At 42.9% G+C, this 27,869-nt stretch overlaps 1 protein-coding gene across 5 annotated transcripts in view; it reads left to right on the top strand.

The window, feature by feature from the left end:
* CNIH3 (cornichon family AMPA receptor auxiliary protein 3) overlaps positions 1 to 27,869 on the top strand; it is a 207,778-nt gene that overhangs the window by 72,456 nt on the left and 107,453 nt on the right. For 3 of the 5 annotated variants that reach the window (XR_010377166.1, XR_004132155.2, XR_010377165.1), the window contains exons 2-4: positions 10,502 to 10,666; positions 17,597 to 17,698; positions 18,268 to 18,496. The gene's annotated coding sequence lies outside the window, so the exon portion shown is untranslated. The remainder of the gene's footprint in view (positions 1 to 10,501; positions 10,667 to 17,596; positions 17,699 to 18,267; positions 18,497 to 27,869) is intronic. The other 2 variants (XR_004132156.2, XR_004132157.2) reach the window with 1 other exon arrangement.

Genomic DNA, 27,869 nt, shown 5'->3' with positions numbered 1-27,869 from the left:
AGTGGATTCTCAATAAATATTAGCAAATGAATGAATACTATTCACATCATACAATGTGGGTCCTTCAGAACTTGGCCTTGAAGTATGCTTCATAGCTTCACAATTTCTGATCTTTCTTTGCCAGAGCCAAAAGTTCAAAAGAAAGTAGTGTAGTCACCAGAGGAGCAGCCTATGGGGAGTCGGGAATGGAAACGCAGCTGCACTCTCATTTCATTGTGCTCCTGTGGTTTCTATCTCATGGCCTTGACTTGAAATTTCAGTTGGAAACTTGAAATGCAACCAAAATAGTTTCTTCTGTGTCACCCAGTAATAAGGCTTTCTAAACCTTTCATTTGCATGTAAACATTTCTCTTGAAAATCAACTCTGCTACAAAGTGGAGCTAATTCAGCCGCCACCCATGCGGATGTAGTTGTGAGGAAGACTTTAAATGGGACATTTTTAGACTCTCCAATGTGTCAACAAGTTAAGATTTCATTCATTTAAAAAATGTAAATAAATGCAGCTGCATCTGGCTATATGGACAATAAAAGTGAGATCGTGATGGTGCTTAACCAAGTGGGAAGAATCTCTAAATTGAGAGAGACATCCTGCTTTGAGAATAATTTAAGGAGCATTAATAAATATATTTAGAAAACTCATGCAGCAAAACTCACACCTCCAGAGCATTTTTTTTCCCCACTCTGTGAGCTAGCTGAATTCATAACGATAGCTTAAGAACAACAAGTAAAGAACTGGCTGCTTACCAAAACATCAAATGGCAAGAAAAGGAAATCGCATGTATTAAACATGCATGTTGGAATTCTCTATTACTATACTTAAAATAGTTATATAACTTCATATTTCTCATGAGACTCTTACTGAGTTAAGAAGTGTTCAACTGTCAAAATCTAGATTTTCAGAAATCAACTTGAAAGTCTGTTTGTTTGAAGATAAAATGCATTTTCTCACAAAATGCCATTTAAATGTAACTAGGTACCCAGGCTGGCTCACTAAAGCCATTTGCCCTTATAATATTGATGCTATATTGTATATTTGCAAGGAAAATTAGTAAAAAAAAAATTCTTCTACTGCAACATTAGCTTTTGTGTAAGTAATTTAATCTTTCATTCCCTGAAATTGACTAGGAAAGGTTTTCATTTTTACTAAATGATAATGCCTGTGGAAAAATAGATTTCATTAAAGAAGGATGAAATTATAGATTAGTACTGGAGCGGAGAGTCTGAAGGGGAATTTGGGCTTGTGCCCAGGCTTTCTAATTTGATGCTATTGGTCCTTGATGACATTACATTTCACTTCAGAATGTAGGGCCTTTTTCCTCCCATGGTTGTATCACTGATGCCACTTTAAACTTATCATTCATGATTAGGGTCATTTTTCTCTTACTCACAAATGGAAGTAAAAGGGGACAAAAGGGAGGGACATTTTTCCTGAGGTAATTGAACAAAAGTTACATGAGATGAGAGAGGGAGCAGAGGCTCTTAAAAAGGGAATGTATGCATATGAAAAACAAATTTCCCACATTGGTGAGTTGCGCTGAGTCAGCAAAAATTCAGGATTTCCCCCTTAACAAGGAGAAAAGAGCTATTTGTTAGATTTGACAGCTCCCTGCCAGTATCAGGCCTCCTGAAAGGCAGGGAGCATCACAGGGACAAGCATAGAAAGGACAGAGTGTGCAACTGGCTATTTTTTTAATGGGACATTCATATACTGGTTGTTTGTAACTTTGAGATTTACTTCTTTCTCTCATTAACTACTGTGGATTTCATTAGTTGTGATTTACTTCTCGTACATTTTCCACATCGAGTAAACGACTGTATCTTTTTTTTTTTTAATTGCATTTATCTCTCACTCTCCAGCACCATCACCTCCAATCCAACTCTCTCCAGCCAACAATTCAGTGGCTTCCCAATTTCTTAAGTGGGAACTTTTCTGTCAAGTGCCCAGCTTCTCCATAATGTGGCCTCATCCTTCATAGCCAAGCCCACGCCTCCTCCACTTCGTATCAGATCCCTCTGCTGTGATTTGGCCAGAGTCTTTCCTGTTCTTTGAAAATGCCATGACCATTCCAGCTTCTATGCATCACCAACTCCTGTTTTCCTCCTTAAAATTCATGCTTTCTCTCCCCGGCTCTCTAAGTTCCACCTCTATGTAGGAGACAATTTTGGGGAGACCTAGTCTACTTATAATAGTTTTAGGCACATGAGACCCTAGCACTACATGACCCTGCCTTCCAAGCTACCCTTGATTGGACTAGGAGAGTATATACTACCCCCCATGAAATGATCAAATTCTCTTTCCAAGAAATTTGGAGATGAAACTGAAAACCAGTCTCAGTGCTAGAGCTGGAACATGTAAACTAAGGAGCTGAGGGTCAGCCACAGTCTGTTTCATGGAAGAGAGACTAGTGGTAGAAAGAGAGAGTGTGCAAGACTTGGGGTTATTGGTACAAAACATTAAAAACCAGCTCTGGTTTACTTAAGCAGAAAACGTTTATTTCAAGGATATTCTATAGCTCCTAGAATCAATGGGAAGGCTAGAGAACCAGGCTTGGAGAATGGACAGGGACCAAGGGAGACTAGGCAGCCAGAGACAGCCAAGGTGTCTGTCCGGAGACCATCTGGTTAGAATGCCACCATAAGCTCCACTCTTTCTCTTGCAGGACAGTATAGCAGCTGCATGAGTCTGTGCATTGTGATTCTGCAGCCTGCAGGATCAAATCTGAGGTCTGATGGTTTAGCTAGATTGGCTCTGTGGCTATAAGAGACAAGAGATTATCTTTTGCTGTTAAAGAAGCTTTATGGTTCAATAACCTTGACACTAGCTGAACTATTAAAGCCCTGAGCTTGTCTTTTTTTTTTTTTTTTTGAATTCACCAGTGTGTTCAGTGGTAGCCAGCCCATCTAGAACCTTTATATTCATCATTCCCATCAAAATGGTCAATTACAGTCTCCTCAAGCCTTTTCTTCCATAAGCACTTCATCCCAAGCAGCCAGTGGTGAAAATTTAAGTAACTATTTGCCACTGCATACCATGGAGACCAGTATCCCATTTCCCACTGGCATTGAGGTAGTCACTGCATTCAAGCCAAGTCAACTCAGATAACCAATCCAGATCCTTATCCTTGAGTCAGTTTCCTGGGGCTATTTTAGGAACTGAGCATTAGTTTAGTTGGGGAAGCAAACACTACTCTTGGTTTTTTAAGCAGAGGGAATTTAACCCAGGAGATTGGTAACAAATGTCTTGGAACAGTGGAAGAGCAAAAAGGGGAAGACCGAGCTGGTAATTTTAGGAAGCCACTGCACTCACGCACAAAGAGAACACGGTGTCACCGGGTGCTCATGACTGCTTTGTGGCTGAGGCTGCTGCTCTGGAACTGGCTGCCAGAGCAGGAACCCAAGAGCGCTCACTTGCTCCTGCCACTGCTGCTGCCACTACCATTACTGCTTTTTTTTTTTTTTTCAATTGAGGTATAGTTGATTTATAATGTTGTGTTAGTTTCTTCATTCACCCCTGCAGGCCTGCAAGTCCTGTCATTGCCCAGCTTCAAGACCGAAGGAAGAGCCCAGAGAGCAACAGAGACACGAGTGGTTTATTGGGTGGGGAATCTCACATGTCTGAAGCAAGGTCATGGAGCAGCTTCCCTCCGTGTGTGGCAGACTGTGTATGGCAGGCTGGACCCAGCAGCAGTCTTTGCTACTTGAAGGGAGAAGGAGGCTACTGCTGATAGGGGGAATTGATGTCAGGCTGGCTTATTGGTTACCAGGAAAACCAGCAGAGGGGCACATCCCTTATATCCCCTCCAGTTAATGACCGGGGCAGATGTAATGGAGCCATTCGGATCTAAAGATTAGAGCAATCACTCGCTGGGTCCAGGGGGCAAGCATGTGGGCAGTTATGATTAAGCTCTGTGATTAGGAGGAAAGGTCAGTCATGTGAGTAGGGTGTGGGTGAAGCAGGGACTGGTGGAGCAGAGGGTGTGCAGAGAGCAAGAGAGCAGCCATCTTGAGCGGCCTGATCATACAAGTGCTCAGCACAAGTGGCGGTGAATGAGTGTTCAAGGCGTAGCTGTAGGAAGACCATTAGGATTAGAGCAGGAGCAGGTGACTTTGAGACGCTGGCTCACCTGGCTGTTTAGGACAGACACGTCCTTGATGACAGAGGTGCTGAGGCTTTCTCCAGCCCACAAATACTGCACATCTGGAATGCTAGGCACAGGCAACAAGTTCAGACTACCCTGAGATTTTTGTCATTTTAGATACTCAGTTGGAGAGAGATGTGAAAGTGTGCTTGCTTTACAGGAACTCTCATGAGCTTGTTTAGCCCTTCTGGCCAGGTGGGCCTCTGGCCAGCTGGCTTGTTTCCTGCCATCTTTGCCTGGTGATGCTCCTTAGTCTGTAAGATGCAGATTGGGTTTCTTCTCCCGTGGCAAGGATTCCTTGCTGTTCACATGCACAGCGAAATCTAGTTGGAAGACCTCCAGTTGGGGGTGGCGGGCGGCGCGGGTGGCCACGTTGTGAGTTTGCTTGAGGTCTGGGGGACTCAGCTCATTCACCAAGTTTTGCTCTGTAGATTGTAGGCATGTCTCCAGGCTGTAGGTACCCTCTGCTCCCACTGTCCTCCCACCACAACCCCCAACCAAAAACCTGCTCCTCTGTCTGAGGTAGCACTGCAGGCTATTTGATGTGCATTCTTTTAGTCTTTTTTTTCCTATGCATTTACGATAGTAACATGTACAAAAGTGGAGTTTTGGATTTCTTTTCTGTCTTCTTTTTACAAATGAGTTCATACCACAAATTCTTTGGTTCTAGGTTTTCTTTCCTCCCTCCCTCCCTTCCTTCCTTTCTTTTTTCTTTTCTTCTCCCTTTCTTTCCCTCCCTCCCTCCTTCCTCCCTTCCTTCTTTCCTCTCTCTCTCTCTGTGTCTCTCTTCCTTTCCCTCTTAACAAAATGGATGTTTGTAAGGAATTATCTTGATCTTCTAAGGGCCTATAAAACCTTAACTTGCGTTCAAATAATTGGTACCTCTATAGGAAACATCCATTGGCCGCAGGTCAACTACTCAGTTTGTTGAAGATTAATCAATCATATAGTTCTGCAAAATTTCTCCTTTCTCTCTCTGCAGGCATAAATAATCCACCACGGGGGCCAGGAAACCATTCAAAGCCAGCAGGGCAAGGGACTCCATTGTGAAAGCCCTGTTTGCGCCCTGGATCTCTGGGTCTCTGCTCAACTCCGGTCTGTCCCCTGGCCCTGAGCGCCCACTAGTGTTCTGCCGGGGAAACTGGCCTGACCTTGTCTGGGAGAAACCTGGTTGAAGGAGCCTCTCTCTGCCTGTCTTTACACTCTTTCACTTTGGAAAGATGTAAAAATGATGAAACAGCAAGGCTGTGGGATGGGGTTCTCACCACAGATCCACATTTATGTTAATAAATAACATTTATTCAACATTTACTATGTGCCAGGCATAATTATAAGTGCTTTCCATGTATTAACTCAGTTAATTCTCCCAACCTTTTAAAGTGGGCTCTGTCATGCTCCTTACTTTACAGATGAGGAAAATGAGGCTCAGAAAGGTTAAGCCACTTCCCTCAGGACACATAGTGAAGTATAGAGCAAATATTTGATCCGAGGCAGTCTCACTCCAGATCCTGTGCTCATAGTCACAGAAAATGTTGCCTTCAAATACAGTTTTATGAGGACTGATAACATTTCAGTCATGGTGCAAAGAACTTGGGTTCATTGATGCCTTTAATGGCCGTTCTTTGTGGATTCGGGACAACACTGACCAGGGCAGTTTAAAGATCCTAGGAAATCTTTCTTTTGGAGGCTCCATCCTACATCATTTAAAAGCAATAAAAAGGTACATTACATGTAATTTTTTTTTTTGCTGTAAATACTTGGAAGACTTTTAAAAAATAATTTTGCCTTTAAAGTAATCAGGCTATGAACAATTTACTTAATTCACGATTGGTTGTGATTTCTCATTCTCGCTTGGAATTCTTGTGAAGAAAGGACGTCTAACCTACAGATTGTTTTTAAAATGTAATGAATTTTTTATGAATATTAGTTTAGCAAATGAGGTTGACATAATATTATATTTTCTAGGCATTTAATTAAACATCTATTGATTGTGGTTTTGCAGTGTTCTTTTCATAGTTCTGAGCACGTGTGTGTGTGTGTGTGTGTACACACACATAATCTCCAGCACTATGGCTATGTGGCCATCATGAATAAAATGGCCATGTTCCTGGCCGTACCCCACATCTGGTCCGTTCTTGTAGCTGACCATAAGTAGGCAGAATAACTGATCCCCCACCAAGGGGCTGGCTGTAAAGACCCTCCTGCCTCAGACTACTTTATTCATTGGCTGCTGGTGGTGTTTTACAGGGATTCAGCCAACACTGATGAGGAAGATTGGATGTACCTTACAGGAAGCACAGAATGTTGATATAATCACAGAGTGTTCCCTCATTCCAGTCTTCCAGCGTATTGCCTGCAGGCATGGGGCATTCACCTTCTTTCCTGGGATCATGACTATAGAGAACCTGCCATGCCTGTAGCTAGGTTTTCCTGTCTTTTTGTATCACTTGCTCTTGGCTGTGTAATGGTACCTCTCTGCTTTACTGGGTACTCTACCAGGTAATCAGGACTAGCACAGTGGTTAAGAATAGGCTTTGGGAATCGGACATCCTAAGGTTCTCACCCCAGCTCTGGCACCTAATCTATGAGTTTGGGCAAATCACTTAACCTAGACTTCTATTTCTAGTTTGTAAAGTGATAATAATAGGACCTACCTCATAGGTTCTGTTCTGAACTGGCAGGCTTTACATTTGACCAGGCTCTTTCTTCACTCTCTGGAAGTAGAATTGAGGGATCCAGGAGTCCTTTACTAATTCTTAGCTGTCTATTGGGAATTCTTCTAGCAGAATATGTTCATACTTTGGTATCTGGTACCTATGACATCTTAGTACCTCTGCCCTGGTACACGACATAATCCTGTTCAGTCCTGGCCATAACCACCTGTGGAAGGTGCTGTCATTCTCCACATTCTATAGAAAAGGAAAAAGACTTAAAGTTAAGTGACTTGTTCACGGTCACACCATGAAGAGAGGCAGAGCTGGGATGAGAACCCATGTCAGTGGCTTCAAACAACCACTTGAATTGCTCACAAATGTGTGGGTCCGTGTTTGGCTGGTCTCAACAGGATAGTTCTTCCGGTCTTGCCTGGGGTCACTCATGGGGCTGCAGTCATCTGATGGCTGGACCGGGACTGATGCTGTAAGGATGGCCTCACTTTCATGTTTGATAACTGATGTTTGCACTACCTCTCTCTGCACGTGTTCTCCTTTCTTCAAGGAGGCCAGATGGAGCTTCCCAACCTGGTGGTCTCAGGGTTCCAAGAGAGCTAGAGCAAAATCTGCCAAGCCTCTTGAAGTCTAGGCTTGGAAGTCCCCAAATATCATTTTCACCATATTCTGTTGGTCCAAGCAAGTCACGAGGCCCATCCAGATTCAAGGGGTGGGAACTGTGGCAGTGGGAATACAACTCCTGGGTGTGGGTAGTAAAAGGACACATCTGCTGGAGAGAAGTGAAAAAAAAAATGAAAATAAGAGTTGGTCTGCTTTTTATCATCACTCTCTGCTGGTAATGCTAAACAATGTGGTAGGATACTCCTCCCCGCTGGAGCAAACTGCTCCCACCTCTGCTATCCCTTAGTGAGCCTCTGGTGGGGAAAGAGAGCCCCTGATGGCAGTGGTGACAAAGTCACATTGCAGAGGGGCACGTGCACAGGGCTGGTAAGGATCATTCCAGCCCAGTTTGTAAGCAGTCACAGGGTGAGATGTGGGAGGAGACTGTGCGATGGGCAAGGGAGGCCCCAAGAACAACTTTTCTTACTTCACATTTTCATTTTGACCCAATGCTGCAATTTCTGAAAGATGGCAGGATCATTTTCAGCTTTTAAAGTCAATTAATTATACTGCTATGAGCTAGTAAAATAATTAATAAATGTTAACATTTGCATGTTGTTTTAATTAAGAAATAAATGTCTTTGAATGAAAAAGTACCTGCCAGCTTACCCATTAATTATCAGAGTACTGAAAGCACACTTTGCAAGGTGGCTCCAAAAGTACCTTGGCAAAATGAGCCCTCAGTCACTTTTTGCCTGGGTGAGTCATGCTGTTTTTCCTTGAAGTTCGAAGCGCCAGTCAGGTGGAGAGAGGGGAGTCCTTACCTGATAGGAGGAGAGCAGCGTGACCTGGACTCTTTCGACATAGTTGGGGTGCTAGATGGACAGTTGGGGTTCTATGACAGTTTTGCTTCCAAGGAAGTTTCTGTTAATAACACCTTCTGTTTTCTACTTCTTTTGTTAAAAAAAGAGGTGGTCATGCTTTATCTTCTCATGAACTTTACTTCTTTGTGATTGGTCTTCTATTTCTTACGTGTTGCTTGGGGTCAGTCCCTGTCAGACAATCAGGTGTCCACTCCCAGGGGCAGGAGCTAGGGCTATCTATATTGCTCCTCTTTTGTAAAATCTTGGTATTTTTTATTTTATTTTATTGTATTTTTTACAGCTACCTTCTCCCACTCTGATTTGTCTTTTCACTCTCTTCTGCTTTTTAAAACAGAAGTTCTTAGTTTTGATAAATAAAAGTTCTTAATTTCAATATATCCCAATTAACTCCTCTTTTCTTACATGGTTTGTAGGTTTCCTTTCTTGATCATAAATGCATTCTCTTGTATTATTCTTTAAAAGCTTAATTTTTTTGGTCTTTCATGTTTCTTGGTCTTTTTTTTTTTGCTTTCGTATTTACATCTACAATCTACCCAGAACTAAGTTTTGTGACTAGTGTGAGAGGGAGTTAAGCCTCAAATTTTTTTCCTTGTGTATATCCAATTGACCCAGTACCTTTGTAGAGAAGACTGTCTCTCCCCCATTACTCTGATGTTTACACTGAGGCCATGCTTCTTCCAGGCTGTCTCCAGTCATTGCCTGAGCACAGAGAGGGCACTGAAGCCTCATTTCTGTCCCATGTGGGGGTTTCCTCTAATGGGGACCTTTGCTGAGAGACTACTCATCAGTCAACTGAGACTTTCTGCAGTGTGGTCTGAGACTCTTCCTACCCAGTCTTCCTCCCACCCCTCACAGGTGTCAGTCCTGCACTGTGGTCCAAAGTCTTTCCCTGCCTCCTGCTCCTCCCTCCCTCTTTATCCTTCACAAGCATCCCCCCATCCCCTACTCTCACTCCCCTGTCAACATCTTGCATGTTTAATCCTGTCTTGGCATCTGTTTCTTGGGGGCCCTGAACTGACAGAGTGGGTAGATCCTAGAGTAAGAGGCATTCGTACTTTGGTGTCAAGGTGATGAAAGACTGGGCCAAGTTCAAGGCACAAGAGTAGATGAGGAGAATGGATTGAAGGACTTCCTGAAAAAAAGAGGGAATGGAAACTGTGCCTGACAGTGTAGAGGGCAAAGGAGGGGGTGGATTATGTCATGGAGGTGGAGCTCATTTGAGGGAACCATCAGTGACATTAGTCCTATGCTAATTAAAGGATTTTTTTGAGAGAAAAACATTAATAACGTTAAGTTACATTTGTATTGGGGCTTGACAGTTTACTGAGTGCATTTGCACATCATCTCTTTTACTCTTTAATGGGGCTTCTGAGTAGGGGAGAAGGGAGAAACAAGTCAGGGAAGTCCTATTTGTCTCTCCTTTCCTGTGTTCTTCACTGCCAACCGTCCCACCCCAGATTGTCTTTCTTCCCTTCTGTTTCCAAGGACTGAAGAGTCAATTGAAGAAATTGGTCAGATTAGGCCATTTCTAGTCAAAGTAAAGGGTCGAGCTAGTGTTAGCACATGACAAGCCTATGTGAGAGAACTTAAGGCCATATGATGGTTGGAAGTGGGGGAGGAGGGGCTGGGGTATACATTGATTTGGTTGGGTGACACCATATTTCATAACATGTGGGGATGGTTACTTCACGCAGGAGGGTGGAATGTTGATTTTTAGGGGGTCACTGTCAGAGAAGAGGAGAGAGACAGTAGAGAGGTGTATGTCAGTGAGAAGGAAAGACCATGATGGTGGGTTGGCAGAAGGACAATGCTATATTGAAATATTTAGATGGGGTTGCATGGTGTGTGCATGTGTGTGTGTGTGTGTGTGTGTGTGTGTGTGTGTGTGTGTGTGTTCTAGCTTCAGGTAGTATAATGAAAAAAAGAATTAGGTGGATGGAAGAGAAATGTGAAAGAGGTGTGGAATCAAAAAGATTCCAAAGAACTTTAAGATCCTTAAGATCGGCAGCCATTAATGTAGGCTCAGTCAGCTGGTCCATATCAAGCATCTCCCGTGGCGGCTCGGTGCTACTGATGGTCCAGATGCTGTGTCTGGGAAGAAAGCTAGACTTTCAAGTTCCTTTCCATTCTCAGATTGGACAGACAGGTATTAATTCAAAAGACCCAGATGGTTCAAGGGAGTTTCTAACTTTATACTGTTGGATACCAGGTTTCAATCTAAATTTGAGCTCCAGCTTCCCGCTTTCCTGTTGGCCCTGGATTGAGAATAGCCTCTCGTTTACCAGCCATCTGGTCTCTCCAAACCTCTCCTGCCGAGTGGCATCTCCAGATACCTTCCCAGAGAGAAGACAGAATCTCAGACAAAATCTGTAAGGTGAATATATGTTTTTTCCACAAGGGGATCCCTAGGTGGGGTTCTGGGGAGGAGTAAGTCCCCACATTGAAAGGGTCCATGTGATATGAGTCTTGTCTCTGTTTGATTTGATAGAGGGGGCTCCCTGGATCAGTCAGATGTGGAGGTGCACCCTATCTGGGGCAGCCCATGCCTGTGCTTCTAGATCTTTGGTTCCCTGAAAGTTCCTTCTCTAAACAAGCAGGCCCTGGTGCGAATTATCCATCATCTAGCATCGCTGAACACTTATAAATGCCTGCTGTTTGCAGGGCACTGGTGGCACAAAGAGAGTAGAAGAAAGAGTCACACCAGCATTTAGAACATACCTCTTGCTTTCTAAGATGACAAAAATAGAGAAAATTTAGCTTTAACCATAACAATAATTATTTTCAGGAAAATAATCCGTCATTATTTCTATCAGGTCTGTGTCTGGATAGAAGATACCAGGCTGTCCCCAGGGTTTGTGGAGACTTCAAGACAAATTACACTCTTAACTTTCTCTGCTTTCTACTCTCAACCCTTGTGCCTGACAACCCAGCATTTTTATCCTGGTGAAATCAGGTCAAAATGAATGTCAGGGGCTCACTGGAAGAGGATGAGAAGTCACAACACAGACCCATTAGGCTGAATAGAACTGAATGGAGGCGTCACCACGCGATTTGCTCTGGGAAGTCTGGAGTTCAGGGGCCGGGGGTGGAGGTGTGAGCTCAGGCCCTTCCTTCTAAGCACCAGATGGCAGAGCCACCTCACTGCACTCTGCCTGCTGCCTGGCCCATGTGCCTGGGTGGCGTTGGCCTGCTCTGTCTTACACCAGGATGCCTCTGTCTGCCAGAAGGAATAATTAGAGTGGAAACAAATGTATGGCAACATCTGGATGGATACAGCTCAATTGGCTCCTGACAGGTCTCTGGCTAAGAGAGCCTGCAGCAGCTGCGGCGCTAGTTGGGGCAGGTGGGATCGTGTAGGACTCAGCAAGTGATGGGCAGACATCACCCTGCTTCCGAGTCCTCTTTTTTTCGTTATACATATATATATTCCTTTTCATATTCTTTTTTATTATAAGCTATTATGAGATATTGAATTTAGTTCCCTGTTCTATACTGTAGGACCTTGTTGTTTATCTATTTTGTAAACAGCAGTTAGTATCTGCAAATCCCAAACTCCCATCCTAGGTCTCACCTTACAAATGCCCCTAAGGCTGTGTGTGAGCAGGTTTGGAAATGAAAAGTCCAGTTTCTTCAATTCTGCAGAGGTTATCTCAGTTGCAACAGGCAAGCTGTCAAACTGATAACCATTCCCCAGCATAGACTTCGCAATGCTTGGGGGCTTCTCTCAATATACACAATATACGAGGAGTGACTTTCTAGGAGGAGGAGACCTGAGGGTGTGTAGGGGATGGGGCATACCGCAATTTTTTTTTTTTTTGCCAAAATTTTAAGTCAGTCTTGTAGTTGTGGTTTAAGTTTGCGTGGTCCAGCTGCGTCCCCAAGTCACTGACAGGTCACAGCCGAACCCCTGGCCTGTATCATACCCGCAGCCAAGTGAATTATCGCTGCAAGAGTGCAGCACAGGTGAGGCGTAGGAACCTTGCAGTCTGCTCCTAAGGGATAAGGCTGTACATTTTCTGGGCTTGTCCTGTGGCCCTTGCCCCACGGAGAGTGTGAACCCAGCTCTGTCCCTCTTGCCTTCTTTGCTCCAGGCCCTCCCATCGATCTAGCTTCACACCTGCAGTTCTCCAGCTTCAGGCTTCCTCCCCTGGCTCCCCACCACCCTGGCCCCCGCCACGTGACAGGTTAACTCCTCTTTCAAGCCCGAGGTTAGTGTTGCTCCACCAGGGAAGGCTTTTCTGAGTCTCCAAGCCTGGTGCTGTGTGCGCCTGTGGCAGCCCCTGCCTCTCCGGTCACACCAGTTATTACTCACTCCTCTCTGCTCTGTATCCTCCACGAGGCAGGGACCCAGCACAGAGCCTGGCATGCGGGGGGCAGTCAGGGATGGAGCAAAGGGATGAACCATCTCGGCTGTCACCTGCTTCCGTCCATCACACAGCTGATGTCTGGCCAGCGTCTCTTCCTTTCCTCCTCTCCCTCACTCACCCGCCCGCTCTTCCAGACCACCAGTGAAAATGCCGTCCTTGCCTGGCCTGTTTCTTTCTCCGCCTCATTTTAGTTAACTCAGAAATCCCATGTTTGTCTCTGTGTCATACCTGGATGTCACTTCTCTCAAGTCTGTTTGGATGAAATAATGAAACTTCGTATGTGTTTTCTGTTTTTCCAAACTGCTTCATGGTTACTGGAGGAGAAAAGCAAAACCGCAGGGAGAAGACCAGTGTCAGAGGATTTATTACTAAAATGTCACCATTACCTGCATCTCTCTGGGGTCTGGGGCTCTTTTGTGTATACCGTCTTTTGGTTTTTACCCCCATGTTTCTAAATAACATGCTTTTATTTCTCTTTCTTGATTTTTGGGTGTTAGGAATAATTTATTTTCCATCAAGGAAGAGAGGAATTTAGTTTTCTTTACATACTGCCCTCTCTTTCTGTCACACATGTGGTTAGATCAATATTCAGTATCTGCATTCCTATGACTTAAGTAAGTTCTATTCACAACTGAGCCACATAGTATACTATGATTACTTTTTCTTTTCCAAAAACCTTTTTGTCCTGTGTGTTTGATTGGTTAGCTTTCTTTGCACTTACCACTGATTGATCCTTCCAACTTGCTCCCAGTGTATGAACCTGCTCTCAATATGTAACTACATTAGGTATGTCTATCAGTTTCATGTTCTTGATGATTCCAGAGCCTCCTGACCTTCTCCAGACTAGGCTAGTTATTAAATAGCTGCCGTCTTGAGGTGGCATTTTTTTCCCCCATTATCCCTAAATTTTCTCTTTGTCTTTCTTTTGTGTTTGCTCTGTTTCCTGGATCCAATGTCCTTCTCTTTCTTAGTTTACTCTTTTGTTTTGGTGGAACACATCCTCTAGTACCTCCCTGAGAAAGGATGCATGCCAAGTAAGTGTTTTGAGATCTTAAATGTCTAAAAATATCTTTATTCCACCCACACACTTAATTATTGTTTGACTGTATCAATATGTGGATTGGAAGACATTTACCCTGCTTCCTTGTCTCCTAGTTTCCAGTATTGCTGTTGAGAAACCCAACATCTTTTTGATTATCTACACTTTTGTTGAAATTCCCCTGCTCTTCATTTTTTCTCTCTCTGAAAGCTTGTAGAATTTTTTCTTATCCCTCATGGTCTAAAATTTCAAAGTGAATGCTTCTATTTTCCATCTGTTGTGCTGGGTACTCAGTAGGCTCTTTCAATCTGGAAACTCATGTCCTTCTATCCTGGGAAATCTCAGTTATTTCTTTGTGAGTTTCTTCTTTTCCATGTAGAAAGCAAAGAACACCTCCTTATTAGAAATACTTCTGTTGAGATGCTGGACCTACTAAACTGGTCGTCTTTTCATTTATTTCTTTTCTTTCCTTCTCCTGTCTTCTGTCTCTTTGCCTTGGGCTCTATTTTTGAGAGAGTTCTTCAATTTTAACTTCTCATCCTTCTATTGGGGTTTTCATTTCTGTCATCATATTTTTAGTTTTTAATAATACAGGGTTTTTTTTTTTTTTTTTTTGTAATCTCTTTTTTTCTTTTTATAAGTTTTGTTTCCTGCAAGTTGCTTTTTCCTGCTTGTTTGTTTTGGTCTCTCTTTCATCTTAGAAAGCTTCTCAAATGTCCCAGTGATCCTAGGCCCTCTGTTCATATGAATGAGTGGGCTCCACAAAGCCTATTGGAAACTCTCTGCATGTTGGATGGGGCTTGTCAAAATGGGCTTCCCTGTGTTATCTGGCTGGAGCATGTCTTTGGGGAATCTCTTGATGTCAGTATCTTTAGGTCATTTTTCTTTAGGATCAAATTTTAAAGGGAAGTCTCTTGCAGTCCCCAGTCTAAGGGGTAAAGTCTGGCCAGTAGTGTCCAGGAACTAAGTAGAAGTAGGCCTGAGATGGGGGAGGTGATGGTGTTTCAAAATTAAGTCTGTAAATGTTCAATTTATGCCCCTCATATTTTTAATTTGCCATCCCTATTCTTAGCTGTGCCTCGGGTCCTGCTTTTTTGCCTTTCCTGGAGAGTAAGCCTCTCATCTTCGGCCAAGGCAGTGCTGAGGGAATGGGGGTGGGGGTTGGGGGTCTAACTGTATCTTAAATAGACTTTCAATCAGAGCCTTTGTATTTAGCCCCCACTTCATCTCCATTCCCAGAGGTACCTGGAGCTGGTTTAGGATTCAGCTTTCTTAGGTCTTCAGAGTCAGTCACTACCTATCCATCTGCTTTCCAGTTTCCAGTACTGTGTTGCTACTGTCTTTATCCCGTTCTCTTTGTTCCAAGATTTTAGCCTTCCTGCAAGGCTCCTTTCCATTTTTGTGAGGTTTTTGAGGGAGCAGGAGCTATGAGTGTCTAATCTGCTGTCTAATCAGAGTCCTAACATTTCTTGAAATAAAAGAGGCATCATCATAGGGAAACGACTGGAAATCATTGCTCCAGTTTATGCCCTTCTATCCCTCATTTAAAAGCCTTTTGCTTTTGTGTCCCACTTTCACAGGTCTCTACTATCTGCTAGTTAATCTGACTATGTATTTTGCTAATTGGTGCAAATAATATTCAGACACATAAATTACTCATTGCTCTCATAAATTACTCATTATTGAGACTATAATATGAAAAGCCCAAAGCATGTTGATTACCTCCTAATGTGAGGATGTTCTTACATCCTAAATTTACCACTCTTTTGAAACAGTGCTACTGTATATGGTTTGCATCGGGGAAAATAATTATTCTTATGAGCCCATTATTCTGTTAGTGAATGGTTGGCTTTTTAAAGGTGACAGGCATCATTTTTCTTTTCTTGAAAGATGATTAAGGTTGTATTTAGCTCATTGGCTTTGCTAAGGATCTTTAGGGATAACATTTGAGTCATTCTCAACCTGGAATTTGAGAGACAGACTGGTCATATCCAAATTACCAGGGGATAAGCAGGGTTCTGGGAAGCCTGGAGAGGAAGGGGCTGGAGCTGCCTGTCCTGGATGCCTTTTCAGATCTCTAGGGTCAGACGGGCCATGCCAGGATATAACATTAAACATTTATCCACCCAGATGATGGGGCAGGTGTGCACAAAAAAGGAGTGAAGATTGATGACAAAAATTGGGCAAAGGGGATGTGGGAGGATTAGGGGAGCTGGTTGTTCTCCAGATGATCTTTGTATTTTCATTCATAAAGTTAACATACTACTTGGCTTTGATATCCTGAGGGCCTGGGGTTTTCTCTGCCCTTTCTCTGTGCCTCCTCCAGTTGTGCCTGCGTTTCTTTCTTTTAACTGCGATGTATAGTAGATAGAGAGCCATGGATGATCAGGCCTTAAAGTGTGTTAGTGTATTAACATGAAGTTTTAGAGGCAAGTATTAGCGTCTTATGGTAGAGACAGTTGTGGCTGGACTTTTCTTTCATAGGTTTGGCTGTGATAAGTATGTTACCTAAAGATAGAAAAAAACCGAAACGTATGATTTTTTTCTCCCTGATGTAGCTACTGATTAGTTTTAATCTAAAATAGTGGTGATGGATAATGAAATATCTGAGGTGGTGTCCTGGATGAATCACCACAGATGTTTCCTCTCACATATATATGTAATGAAATGGAAGCAACTTTATTCACCCCAGTTCCTCTTGGAGAGAAGGAGTATGTATTTAGAACTATTTTGAGAAGCCTGTTGAGGTGGGTAGGGGACTCCAAATGGCCTGCTCCGGAATCAGAAGATGTCCCAGATACTTTCTAAGGAGGGTGAGTCGTGCTGACCAGAGGACTTTGTTTTTCTGAATACTGAGATGGTCAGGTCTGCTGGTTCAGAGGTTAGGAGCAGCTCTTAACAATAGAAAGGAGCAGAACTGGACTTTATTTTTCATTTATCTGTTCATTATTTCAGATATCTTTATTGAGTCCTTCTGTTGCAGGAAAATGGGGCATGAGAGGATGGTCATGTCTCAGGTCTCAGGCGAGTCACTGGGATGCGTTTTGCCAAGTGAGGGTTCTGTCACAATGCTCAGACCTTCAACCTGCAGGGATCCCAGGTGAAAAATGTTCAACCTTAAACATGCTTATGTTCTTTAAAAAAAAAAATTGACTTCGCACAGGAAAGAATTCAAGAGCGAGCCATACTAGAATAAAGATAGATGTATTCAGGGAGATACACACTCCATAGACAGAGTGCAGGCCTTCTCAGAAGGCAAGAGAAAAAGAGGCCAATTGGTACAGTGTTGTTAGTTTTTATGAGTTCAGTAATTTCATATGCTAACAAGTGGGAGGATTATTCCAACTGTTGTGGGGAAGAGGTAGGGACTTTCAGGATTGGGCCACTGCCCACTTGTTGACTTTTTATGGTCAGCCTTGGAACTGTCACGGTGCCTGTGGGAGTATCATTTAGCATGCTGATACATTACGATGAGTGTATAATGAAGCTCAAGGTCTACTGGAAGTCAAATCTTCCACCATCTTGGGCCTCAAGTTCTTCTGGAAGTTGAATTTTTTTGCCATCTTAGGCCTAGTTGAGTTTTAACCAGTTTATGTCCTATCCTTAATTGCTGGGTCATTCTTTTAATGGTTGTGCCCTGTCCCCTTCTGTCCTGTCTCACTTTCTCTCTGTTACTCAGCCATGTGACTTTTAATGGATGTATTGCTGGGATACATGGCATGTGCCCAGAGGTAACAGAAGCTATAGAATAAACATGACACATCTTCCTTATGGATCGGTGGTCTTCATAGCATGTGGAGAATTCAAAACTCATATACATATTTAAAAACATTAAACTTTAAAGAAATTGCTCCTAGACACTCCCCCCTCCATCACGCTATGTGCTTACTTTCCTCAGGCACGCACAAAGTGCTGGAAGAATTCAGAGGACAAAGAACGTTTCTGGCAATGGACAGAGTCCTGAGGGACCAAAGAAGGCTTTATGGAAGCAGGACTTGAGGTGAGTCTCAAATGACTGGGAATATTTGTTAGGGAGCAATTGATGGATGTGTGTTGGGGTGGGTGGAGACATGCCAGGTGAGAGGGTGGCATGAGTCCCAGCTCAAGGGTGGAAATACCAATAAGAGAGTGGACCAGTTTGGCCAAACTGTGGAAGAGTGAGAGAAGATCAGAACAGCAATATGGAGATCAGTGGGTGGGAGCCAGCTATCAACTATCCTGTTCATTATTGGGAATTTCTGATGATTTTCAACATTTTCAAAGAGATGCCCTAGGGAGGTAAATGGAGAGATGTTACACAACAGTGGAGAGTGAGTTTAGAGACTGGATTATTTGGTTTAGTGATTCCTAATCAGAGAAGCACTTCAGAATCACCCCGGGAGCGTTTCTAACTACCTATGCGGGGTCACTCACCATTGGAGATTCTGATTCAGGAGGTCTGGTGTGGAGCCCAAGAAATCAGTATTTGGAAAAAGCTTCCAATGAATTTTGTTGTGTTCCCTGGTTAAAAACCCCTGAAATGGGAGGTGATTATATAAGGGAGAAAGAAATTTTCCTCTGTCCTTCTAGGTTCTTCTGGCTGCTCTGAGAATTAAATTGTCATGACACACATTAACAGGAGAAATCAAAGTTTAATAACTAGCATACATAGGAGAGACCCAGGAGAACTGAGTAACGTGCTAATTATCATGGCTGAAGTCCTCACCTTAAACACCATCTTCAGCTAAAGACAAGAGAGGACACTGAAGGTGGGGAAAGTCAGTTATGGAAGTTACCAGGAAACACACTATAAACACAGGTAAGATTGTTATGCACATTTAAGTCTTTTCCATTGATAAGTTTCTAGAGAGTTGCCATCCTCCTCTTCCTGGTTCACTAGTGGGAAAAGCGGTTACAAATGGAGGTTTTCCTCACAAATTTAAATGTTTCTTACAAAAGGGTATCCCTACTTGGTTTTCAGAGTTTGTCCCAAGTCTGCTGTTTCTTAGAAAATAACCAGCTTAAAATAACATTCCAAAGAGATACATTTTGGGGTGGCAGATTCTGCTCCCCTGTAATTAAGGTAGCCTCTTCTTAATGTAATGGAACTTGGATTCAGGGCAGCGGCAATGGCAGTGGAAAGGGTTCAATTTGAAAGACTTGGAAAAGAATAAGGAGGACACGAATTGATACTAGACCACTCCCTGCTCCAGTATATGTGATGTTCTGAACCATACCCCACTGTGAAATAAAATTCGTATTTTATGGCAAGACAAGAAAAATTTAAATATAAAAAATTGTCTCTGCCCTTTGGCCTCCTCTCTCCCCTCTTCTGTGTTTGGTGTACCTGCATTATGTGTTGACACACCTACCCATCAGCAGAAATACCTGCTTAACCATAAAGAGCAGCATTCTCCCCATATCAACAAGGTGACTCCTTAAAAGATAACATTCCTTCTTAATCGTGTAGGGGCCATGATGACCCATGACCCACTACTCGCGTTGAACGCTTAGATCTATATTGTGTAAACTGTCAATACTATGTCATTTAATGTACAGCCAAATCAAATTTGTTATATCTTTCTTAGGTTGACTGATTAATTTTTTCATTGACACCACTATCTATGTATCTTTCAAACCAGAACATACTCGTCTTTCCAAATCACCTGGGCCTGAGTTAGCATCACTTACAACCCTTTCCTGGGAAATCATTCCACAGCATACATAGTTCTTTGAGATCTTTATGGGCAACTTTTAAAAAGGATATTTTTGCATACTGTTACTGCTAACATTACCATCACTCTTAATGTTTCAATTTCAAAAGCATTTTATTATAATTTCCAGCTTCCTTTTTGTCCAGTTCTCTCCTGTGAAAGAGAGTTATAATATACAGAGCAAAGGCATGAGGAAAAAAAAATCTCAATTCTGTTGCATAGAGGCTCACAATCCTCGTAAATGCCGTATGATTATTTGTCCTTGAACATCCTTAGAATAAGGGAGACTCAGAGAAGATAATACGCCTGATGATACTTAAGACAGGAAAGTACTTCCTGATCCTGAACAAACTGAATTTAAAATCTTATTTGGGGACTGGGGGAAAAAACCGGTTTTATCACAAATCCTTTATGTCGGAGCAGACACTGTTTCATTAAAAGACAGAGAAAAATTGCTGATGTAGACCCTTCCTTTCTGGGAAGCTGATCTTTTTTGTCGTGGAACAAAGGCTGGTAAAAATGTTCACGTTGCAGTCATCAGGATTGCAAAACTTGAATTTGATGAACAGACGTATTTATCACTTGAGATATATACGTGTATATTTGGCTACATGATTCAGCCTTTTGATTTGCATTGACCATTTTGAAAAAAATGAAGCATTTTTTGGTGATTTAATTTATTTATTTGGAATATTCCTAGTTTGTGGCCTAGTTGACAGTACTGTGTTTTCCTCAGCCTTCGGGTAAGATAAGAACACGGGACTCTCAGAAACTTCCATGTGGTTGACCCAGCACTAAGTCTATACCAATAGGACCAAGGGACATCATTAGGAGTGGGAAGCACACAGCCACATCTGCTGACATCAGTCTCAGCAGGTCAGGGAAGAACCCCAGCTATGCTGGCTTCTCCAGTAATCTGTTACAGGAGCTAATATAACAGAGCATTAATTCTGCCAACTGCAAGTTGTCACTCGCCATCTGGTTCTACAAGAACGTAGTCACCAGCCACTGTAGTCACTGACTTTCAGCACACCCTGAGAGGAGTTCAGGGCACAGATCAGGAATGAGGCATCTGTGCTCTGGGAAAAACAGGCAGGACAGGCCTTCAGATAGTTAGATATTTTCAGGAGAAGATTTTATGAACCCAATTTCTTGCATCTTCTCATATCTAGAAAAGCATTAAAATCATTATCGGAGACATCAGCTCCTCATGACTAGCAGCAGCCTTCCCATGACTAGCAGTGACCTTCTGTCAAAATGTGTGCCAAACTTCACTAAAATCACACACACACACACACACACACACACACACACACACACACACACACACACACACACACACACACACACACACACACACACACACACACACACACACATACACACACTGACCCTCTCCCTACCTCTGCTCTGAGCAGTCCCTCAGAGCTATCTGAGAGGTTGTCTCCGGGCTGTCGTCCTCATTAGGCCCCAAATAAACCTTAACTCACAGCTCTCATGTTGTGTGTTTTTTGTTTTTGTTTGTTTGTTTTTTTTGATCGACAACTTATATGAACAGGTCTGGATGCACCCTCTGCTTTCAGCCTTCATCACCTCTCTCTATTTCCTTCCTCTGTGGCATATCACTCTAGCCCTTTAGTGTTCGCTTCAGCTGACCTTTCCAGCCTCATTTGCCACCACCCACCATTCACACCAGACTCTTTACCATTCTTGAAGATGTCACTCTCTTTGTTGCCTTTGTTCTTTTACCCTTTGCTTGAAATGCCTTTTCTGCCCATGTCCCTTGATCAGAATACCACTCATTTATTTTTCAAGGTCTGACTCAATGTCACCTCTATCATGAAGGCTTCCAGACCCCCCGACAATCATTCAACTCACATATAATGAGCATCCACCCTATGCCAGGCATGATGCTGATGCTGTGAATAGATGGATGACACAGTCTCTTCAGGGGATCACATATGTGCTTCCATAGCCCACACAGTGGACAGGCTGGGAGGTATATTAATGTTATTAAATCAAAATTCAGTTCTTCTATTCCTAAAACTCCCAAGTTTCTGGTTGTCCTGTATCTACACACACACACACACATACACTGAATCAATGTCTTAAGGGAGGAGGAAAAGCCTAGGACAAAAGAGTCATGGTTCAGTTCTAAATTTCACATTAGATTTTTTGAATCTATAAGCAGGCAATAGTCTTGAGAGCCAGACTTTGCTAGAAGAGAAAAGGGTTTTCTAGAGACACACATCTACACCTCACGTAACAAGAGCCAATCTGGACCTATGCAGATCATGGACTTTTACTATGAGTACAGGGTGTGATGTAGGGAAGTTCTCTCCTCACAGAAAAAAGTCCTCCCCTCACCCAGTGCTGGGGGAGAAATGGGGAAGTGTGGCATTGGTAATTTACTGTAAAAATAATACATATATATATATTTTGTCTTTGTCCACACTTTCTGGATTGCGGCTCCCAAAACCCTTGAAATTTCCTAAGCAATAAGAACAGTGGGAGCATCTTTTTGTCCTCTGTTCCTGAAATGGCTTCAGAGAGATAAGGGTGAAATGGATGCTTTATTGTTCATGACAAGCTCCTTTCAACCACACCTGAGTTTAGATTAATAAGGTGACTTTTGGAAAGCCCCCTGGTAACCTAGGGTTGGGGGCTGGTTGCCTGGGGAGCCAACCATGTGATTAGAGGGTTGGAACTTTCAGCCCCACTCCCGACCTTGGGGAGGGGAGAGGGGCTGGAGATTGACTTTAATCATTGATGGCCAATGATTTAATCAACCATGCCTAAGTAATGAAGCCACTACAACAATCCAAAAGGATGGGGTTCAGAGAGCTTCTAGGTTGGTGGAACACATCCATGTGCACCCCAAACTCCATGGAGGCAGAAACTCCTGTGTTTGGGATCTTTACAGACCTCATCCCATATATCTCCTCATCATTTATATCGTTTAATGTCATTTGTAATAAACCAGTAATCTAGTAAGTAGACTTGTCTCCTGAGTTCTTGAGCCACCCTAGCAAATTAATGGTTAACGACTTGGACTTGTGTTTGGCATCTGAAATGGGGAAAGTTGTGGAACTGAGCTTTGAACATGCGGGATCTGCCACTATCTCCAGGTAGGTAGTGTCAGAATTGAGTTAAATTGTGGGACACCCAGCTAGTGTCTGCAGAAGGATTAAAAATCATATGCTCATCTCAAGGGCTGCATAAAAAGCATTTGACAATATTCTGCAGAATTGCCTGATGTGTGGAAATCCTCCCACGGTCCCCATCCCCATCTCTGCATTTGGTGATCAGAAGTGGCAGCAGTATTCAGAGAGGGTTGTGTATGACGTACATGAAAACAACAGGCAGAGAGGGACAGTTACATGTAAATGATCAGCTTTTCCCTTGTAGGATCAGGATCTGAACCTCAAACCTCTAAAGGGAATCTAGTAACAGCCAGAACACCTGGGGCCTCTGGGAACTTCAGAGCATGTACTCTGCTTCTCTGGGACAATGCAAGCCTCTTACAGGCCCTATATCCCATGACTGGTGTCCTTGTAAGAAGAGGAAAGGACAGAGAGAGACATGGTAGAGGGCCATGTGAAGATGGAGGTAGAGATCAGAGTTATGCTTCCACAAGCCAAGGGACACCAGGAGCTCCTGGAAACTGGAAGAGGCAAGGACTCCTCCTCCTGCAGGGACTTTAGAGATGCATGGCCTTGATTTCAGACTTCGAGCTCCCAGGACGGTGAGGAAAATAAACTTCTGTTGTTCTAAGTCTTCCCAGTTGGTGGTACTTTGCTTGGCAGCCCTAGGAAATGATCCCTGTGTGGAGCAGTGGGACAGGCAGGGGCAGGGGGTTTATGCTCCTGATTGCCCAGCTGAGGCGTGTGGCCAGTGGGAATTGGAATTTACATGGGCCTGAGTGGGAATATAGACACCTTGAAGGAGCCAGAGTTAGAAGAGTCAGTGATCAGGACAAGGGAGGCCATGGAGAAGGGTCTTGTATGCTGGTGAATAAACCAGGGATGAGGGAGAGGATTTTTTCCGGCAAGTTTCTGGTAGGATCTTTGCTGCTACTTAACAAGTATTTAAAACTGTGTAAATTAATTCAGATGTAAATAACCATACAGGCAACCAGGGATTTGACAAGCAGAAGTGTCTGCCAACATGTCCTGAGTAATTAAGTAATTTTTGCACTTTCCTCATTTTGCTGGCAGCATTATTTCTTAGCTCTGGCTTGATGGTGCTGATTCTAGGATTAAAAAAAAAAAGATGTTGGATTTTGTTGGCCGACTTCTCAGGCTGTGGGAGCGACTGCGAGAGTAAAGGCTCAACCCTAGAAGCTTCCGCTCTCGGTTCTGAAGCTGATTTAGCATTAAGCCTTGGGCCATGCCACTAGCTTCTTCCTGACCCATTTTTTGTTTTGTTTTGTTTTTGGAACCATTTTTACAGGAGGTCATTTTATCTATCAGTTTTCCAGACCTCTGTGAGAATCGGTTAGAGAGTCTGAGCTCTGGGGATGAGGGTGGCTGAGCGAGCACAATCACTGCTGTTCCGAAAACTTGAAAATGCACGAATCGAAACTTTTCTAAGTTTGGATCTGCTTTTCCTCCCCTTTGCCTGGATGTTAGAGCAACTGAATCATTCTCAGTGGCAGAAGCTAAGTGCATGGATATTCACAGGCTCTGCCACAGAAGGTCGCTGAATTCCCAGCCTCTCTGTGCTTGTTTCTTATTCAAGGGCACTTTGAAGGTGTAACAGGTCATCAGTATTCTAAGTCTACATTCTGAATCAAAACAACAGTTTAGTCACAGACGAGATGGAATACCTGGGGTTAAATGAAAAATAAGTTACATACCTTTCTAAGTACAGGCAAAACTGGTTTTGTCCTGAGTGAGCCGTGGCAGAGCTGACTCTCGGGGGGATTGGCCAGGGTTGCTTTTTGCTTGGATTTTTTGTCGACTTTGGGACACTTTTATCTCTGATGGCTGGTCTGTAGCTTAAAGTGATACTTCTGCCCCCAACTCAAGTTTCAGGGTGGAGAAAAGATTTTTAACCCAGAATACACCCACAGCTGCCCAGCCTCGGGGAAGGACTCCTTGGCCTGAGTGAGAGAGGCTCCTTGGGGTGTTGTTTGAGTCTCTTTGGCTCACCTCCATGCCTCAGTGTGGGACTGAGAGAGAAGGGGGCCCCCGAAGGCTGGGTGGGGGCTTTCTGGCAACTCCCAAATGGGGGTTTGCCAGTGGGAACTTACTGTTTTGCCTGGAGGTTTGAGTATTACCAGTAAATCAGCACATCAACTTTTAAGTGCCTACACAAGACTTGGCATACAGTAGACTATGAATAAATGTTTGTTAAACAAACGGAAAAGTAATTGAAGCCCAAATTCCACTGTTGACTGTAGGAAAGATTTTTGGGTTATCGGTTCCTTCGGGTGGTTTTACTGCTATGACTTCCTCTTGCTGTAGCTGCTCTCCACCTTTGTTCTGTGTTTGTGACACAGGCTTCCTTTCCATGGCTTTGGCTTTTCCGCTCCATCTCCCTTCTCAGGTGATGGGTCTTGGCGGAATTTGTGACAGCCGTGTCTGGAGCTTGGTAGGATTTCTGGGGCTTTATGTACACATTACATTTTCCTGTTAGATTTATAGGAGTCTTTCTGCAGAAACAACTCCTTCCCTGAAGTTACATGTACAGAACCATGATGAGGGAGTGTTGTTAAAATAGCTGATACATCTCCAGGTGTGGAAGGAGCCAGGGCCCAGAACTAAATGGAGTGTTTCTAACAAAGCCTCATTGTTTGCGATCTGTTTACAGTGCCTGTTTAACAGGCTAATAATAGGAAGATCACTTAATTTCCATAGAAGGCAGCACTGTCAGGGAGATGACATTTAGACGAGTTCAGAACACAAGCAGGAAGCCACATCCCATGACTCTGCCTCCCTAATCCATGATTCTCTGAAATTGTCAGTTCTGTGATTCCAGTCCCTCCCTGGTCCCCCTCTGTCCCTCTCCCACCATCTTTGGTGAAAATATGGCTCTGTGCTTGCTGCACAGGCCAAGCTGGCTTATACCTGGTGTTCATGTCAGAACAGAATCACATCCGCAGGGCGTGGAGAGAAGAAGTCATTTGGCTAAATTCACACAGCTTGAAAGTGGGAATTTAAGCTGAAAAGCTTCCTGACTAGCTTATCATCTGATTCAGTTCAGTGAAAAATACATCTATTCAACACACCCTATGTCCGAAGCCTTGTGCTAGGTGCTCTACAAGCATTTGCACTTCTCTGCTGAGATTCTTATCAAAGTCACAGATGGCTCTGTGCATCTCCGTTCATTTTTGAGCTCCTTATAGGCATGGATGGTGCCATGTTTATTGGGCTTGCAGACTGGTAAGTGCTCTTAAGTAAATAAATAAGAGGTAGACATGGTCCATCTGCATGTTGCTCATTATCTAGTGGGACAGACTAGTTTAAGTCAACTTCCACATCAGTCAGACTGATAACAGCATCCATCCATCCATATATACACACATACACATCCGTTTCATGAACACTTACTGGATATTTGTTATATGGCCATGCAAAGAAGAAGATGAAGTTTATAGAGGGAGAGAGATACTCAACATGTAAGGAATTATAAGACAGTGCAGTATTCCACCCATATGAAATATCTATAGACTAGTCAAGTTCATAGAGAGAGAAAGTACAATGGCTGCCAGGGGCTGGGGAAGGGGAGAATGGGGAGTTACTGTTGAATGGATATGGAGTTTCAGTTTGGGAAGATAAAGCAATTTCTGGAGATAGTTAGTGGTGATAGTCGTACAACAATGTGCCTGCACTCAATGTCACAGAAGTGAACACCTTAAAAATGATTAAAATGTGTTGTATTAAGTATATTTTAACCAAAAAAACCCCTGCAAACAAACAGGGTGATAAGGACTCTGTGGCCCGAGGATAACTGATCCCTGGAGCCCAAGCCTGTGCCCCTGCTTGTCTGGAAAGGGGCTTGCTTGGCTGTAGGAATGAGAGCAAATGGAGGTAGAGGATCTGGAAGCATAGCTCATCTAAGCTATAAGAGTTTCTTTCATTATCCACTTCCCCTTTCTAGAAGTCATGAGTTGTAGCCACAGTGGACACCAAATTAAAAAGGCCCCTTGGTAAATAAAGAACTTCTGCAATTATCTTATCATCACATAACAAACAATCCCCAAACTTAGTTGCTTAAACCACTAGCCACCTTTTATTTGCTCATGACTCAGCTCTGGGCTGAGTCATGAGCTTTGTGCTGTCTCTGCTCCACGTGGTACTGGCTGCACTTAACCCATGAGTTTGGCATTGGAAGAGCCAGGATGGCCTCCCCACATGTATGGGGAGAGCTGGGGGCTGGCTGAGTCTCTCTGTCCCCATGGAACACCATATTTAATGAGTCAGATTGATTTGTTTTTATTAATTTTAATCCATGGAGCTTTGCAAACATCATTTGGCAAAGTTGCATCATTTAATAAATAGAAACAACTTAATAATTCATCATGCTTCTTACTTTTATCATCACTCATTTTACATAATTTACTAGATATTTGAATAGTGTCCTTAGAATTTATAATTTATTTTGTTTCAAGTGGTATATATTTGTTTCTCTATAGTTTCGTTTACTTACCCTTATATGCTTAATTACTTTTATTGACTGTTGAATTAAATTGATTTATTATTTAGTTAAGAAACTTACTTCTTGTGAAGCCACAGAGAGTATGGATACCACTATTAGAATCCTGTTTATTAAGGTTAATTCTCTGATTTTTTCCAAAATGTTTGCTCCCATTTTACAAGTTATTGGGTGGGAATGTAGTTTGGTGCAGCCATTATCGAAAACAGTTTGGAGATTCCTCAAAAAACTAAAAATAGACTTACCATTTGACCCAGGAATCCCACTCCTGGGCATATAATCTGGAGGCAACTCTAATTTGAAAAGATACATACACCCCAATGTTCATAGCAGCACGATATACAATAGCCAAGACATGGAAACAACCTAAATGTCCATCGACAGAGGACTGGATAAAGAAGTTGTGGTATATTTGTACAGTGGAATAGTTCTCAGCCATAAAAAATAACAAAATAATGCCATTTGTAGCAACACGGACGGACCTGGATATCATCATTCTAAGTGAAGTAAGCCAGAAAGAGAAGAAAAATACCATATCACTCGTATATGGAATCTAAAAAAAAAAGAAAGGAAAAAACAAGACATTAATGAACTTATCTATAAAACAGAACCAGACTCACAGACATAGTAAACAAACTTATGGTTACTTAGGGGAAAGAAGGTGGGAAGGGATAAATTGGGAGTTTGAGATTTGCAAATACTAACTACTATATATAAAATAAACAGCAAATTTCTTCTGTATAGCACAGGGAACTATATTCAAATCTTGTAGTAACCTATAATGAAAAAGAATATGAAAATGAATATGTGTATGTATAT

The sequence above is a fragment of the Camelus dromedarius genome, chromosome 21, assembly GCF_036321535.1.
Source record: "Camelus dromedarius isolate mCamDro1 chromosome 21, mCamDro1.pat, whole genome shotgun sequence".
Lineage (NCBI taxonomy): Eukaryota > Metazoa > Chordata > Mammalia > Artiodactyla > Camelidae > Camelus > Camelus dromedarius.
Note: the sequence above shows the minus strand (reverse complement) of the source record. Positions and strands in the feature narration are given on the sequence as shown.